This window comes from Acinonyx jubatus, chromosome D4, assembly GCF_027475565.1.
Source record: "Acinonyx jubatus isolate Ajub_Pintada_27869175 chromosome D4, VMU_Ajub_asm_v1.0, whole genome shotgun sequence".
NCBI classification, from domain to species: Eukaryota; Metazoa; Chordata; class Mammalia; order Carnivora; family Felidae; genus Acinonyx; species Acinonyx jubatus.
Genome location: NC_069391.1, coordinates 44,512,177 through 44,515,774, shown reverse-complemented (window position 1 = coordinate 44,515,774; position 3,598 = coordinate 44,512,177).

Sequence of the window (3,598 nt, the reverse complement as noted above, 5' to 3'; positions counted from 1 at the left end):
AGGGGACCTTGTCAATCTCAGTAACCAAGAAGTTTAGGTTTTAATGGCTGTGCCCAGAACAGTGGAAATGACCTTGAGCCCAAGCAAACTGACATATGGGAAAAGAGATTACTTCAAAAGGGCAGGAACTGAATGGCTATGCCCTCATTCAGAGGTAGACCAGAATATGTCCATGAGAAAACGTGTTGTTGACAGAAAATCTGTCTATTTTTGCCACAAACTGCTTAAAAACTTAAAGTCTACCCTAATAATTTGATATTTGAGAACTTCCCTAATGTAAGTTTGACTTAAATATTTCTGGAAGTCCTAACATTAATAAGTGACATAGGTCAGTCCTTGGTTGGCAGTATCTTGGTGGCAGCTGGCAGTGACAAATGAAAATGATTTCAGGAGGCCCCACCCTCGTTTCGGGCCTCATTTATCCCTCAGGTAAATCTTCAGCACGTATGAGCTCACAATATAACCAACACATGAGGAAACAAGCCACCTCAAATAGGATCAGCAGGAAAAGCGCACAATTCAATTCCACAGAAATCCAGATAAAATAGTCATCAGATATAGCATTATAACTATGTGTATTTAAAGTGTGTGGGTAAGAATATGACACCAAAATTGGCAAGAGGAATAAAATATTAAAAATGAAAACCAGGCCAATGTGGGAAGAACTAGATAGATATTGTAGGGATAAAAATGTGATAAATGTAATTAAAAGTGAATGCCTTTATATTAGATAGAATTGAAGAGATAAATACTGATTGCAGTATGGACAGAATAAGTTCACCAACCATACTTCAGAAGGACAAAGAGGTGGGAAATGTGAAAAAGACACAAAGGAAGAATAAGAAGTAGAATAAAATATATCTAAATTGAGTTACAAAGAATGGAAAGCATAGTCAGAGAAAAGACATTGGCCAAAAATTTTCCAAAATTGATGAAACAGATCCAAAATTCCAGACTCAGCTAGCACAGCACATTCCAAATGGAATAAGTACAAATAACTACACGTAGACTCAGATTGGAACTTCAGAGCATGACAAACAAGGAGCTTTTAGAAGTCACCACAGAGACAGCCTGAAAAATGACACCTCAACACAGTAAGATGAGTTCCTATAATCTTCATAAGTGTGCTTTTCTGAGGTGAGCTTGAGAAAACATGAATAATAAAATCCCCCAAGTTACCATGAATGAGTTTTTGTATTTTTTATATACTCTCTTGGGATCCTCATGAGTACATACTTGAGGGTCCAATGCCCTAACACTGTTCATTTAATCTTCCATACGGTAAAGTGGTAATATGCTGTATTTATGGATGAAAATTAATACTTAAGCATCTGCCTAAGTACCAGAGGCATTCTCTGTTGAAATGTCATTGGTGTGGATACCAATGAAGCTAGACCATTTGGAGTCATCCAATTGTTCTAATGTGTGTTTGAAGGACAGGTGTACTACTCACCAGGAGTGTTTATCTGTGTACCACAAATCTCCCTCAACTCTGCTTTCTCTCTTTCCCTGTCAGAAGGCTGCGATATCATCCCCCTGCCCTCCACTAAGCCACACCAGGAGGTACCCCTACAAGAATGTGCTTTCTCATTTACTTTTTTTGTGAACACTTCTCACATGGTAAAGTCAATGGTAGGTTTCAGTTAGATAATTGACATAACACACCTAGTACAGAGCCAAAAACACTCAATTGTCTTATGTGAATTATTTCTTTTTCCTTACTGTACATCAAGTTAGAAAAAAAAACATTGTACTGACTTTGGTTTATAATATTCTTTTTATATTCATTAGAAACCTTTATGAAACCTAAAACAGTTTTATGTTTTTGATCTTCCTCAAAATGAAAAAACAAAAACATAAAGTCTCCATATTCCAATAATGTGGGAGAGCTAGAATGCAAAAATCTCTTGCACTGCTCTTCGTAACAGTAACTCTTGCACTGGGGTGAATGAGCTGTACTGCAAGGGTGTTTGAACATTTAAAATTTGCATACACCATTCCTAGGCTAGGACAGGCAGAATGACTGAGAAGGATGTTAGGGCAGGAGAGGACCCCATTATAATCCTTTTAAGTTCACCTACTCTTCTGTGTGTTTTTGTCCAAAAAAAAAAATACAACTCTAGACTGGAACTATATCCTGTTTTTCATAAATTATCTCATAAGCAGAAAATATAGAATTTAATTACCATATAAGCGGCAAAATAGAGCCTTCTCTTTGTAATATTATGCATCATTTGTGCACCTCGGTTTTGTCACTTGTAAAATGGGTATAATACCTGCTTTACAGTGTATTAACCCCTTAGTTGAAATTTCCACTGCTCTCAGGATAAGTGGCAAACTTTCAAGTCCTGAATTAGAACTTTGTCATGTTTTTCTTTCTGTTTTCTCAACCCCTCTGGATGCAACTTTGGTCAGCTCCCTCCTCCCACTCTGTATCTGGCCAAGCTAAAATATTTGCTTTCTGAGAGTGAGCAAAGTTTACTCTGCATATATGGTTCCTTTTGCCTCCAAGATATTTCTTCCCTTACTCCACCACCTACAGACTTCCTATTCATACTTTTGTTCTCAATTTAGATGTCACCACTTCCTGCAAACCTCTCCTACCTCCTATCCACCTCTACATTAAACATTCTTCCTGTGTACTACCATTAAAACCCTGTATAAACTCATACAAGTGACATTTTGCAGGTTTTCTGTATCATATTGGTGTGTCTATTTCCCTCACTAAACTTCAAAATTCTACAGGAAAGGAATGATTGTAGCAAGATAATTATAGCACAGGTTTTTAGCAAATAGTAATAACTTACTAATATCTGTACAATGAAGAATAAGTATGTTTATGATGACTTTTATTAATGATGAAGCAACTTAAAATCAATAGCTAATGGTAATAGATTATAAGAATTTAACACTTATTCTGAATGATGTGTGTTTTAAAGATACTCCATCCTCTCTTTAAGGTAGTTAGTATTATTCTTATTCCCATCTTATGGATGATAACACTGCCCAGAGAAGTAAAGTAATTGCATAAAATACATACGTAGTTAGTGGTGAAGCCAAGATTTGAATCTAGATCTCTCTATCCAGGGAATCCAAATTTTTACATGCCTGCATCATAGGAGGTATTCAATAAATACTGGCTTCCTTCCCACTGTCTTTATTCTTCAGCTGCTTTAACTCCCCTCTATCTTGAGCAGTTCAAAGATCGCATGCTAGAATAACCAAGTGCAGAGCAATTTTACCAATCCCTCCCCATCCCGCACACACAAAAATCCTCTTTTAGGTGGATGAACAAAAGTAATACCAGATTAATCAACTTAACATTGGTCAGTGATACAAACTTCCAGTTGCATGGCTGAAGCCCATCATTTATGAGACTGAAGAGAACTTGGATGGTGTATTTTATTGTGAAATCTGTAACAGGTAAACTCACAGGAAGAAAAGAAAACTTGTGGTTTTGATTTATTTGTTTTAATCAAAAGACTAGCAAAAAAAGCAGATACTTTTTTGATATACTGATATACCGAAATACTAAAATGGAGATGAATGTCATTTGATTTGTCTATGCTTTTGGGAATAGTTTGAGGAATACATTGGG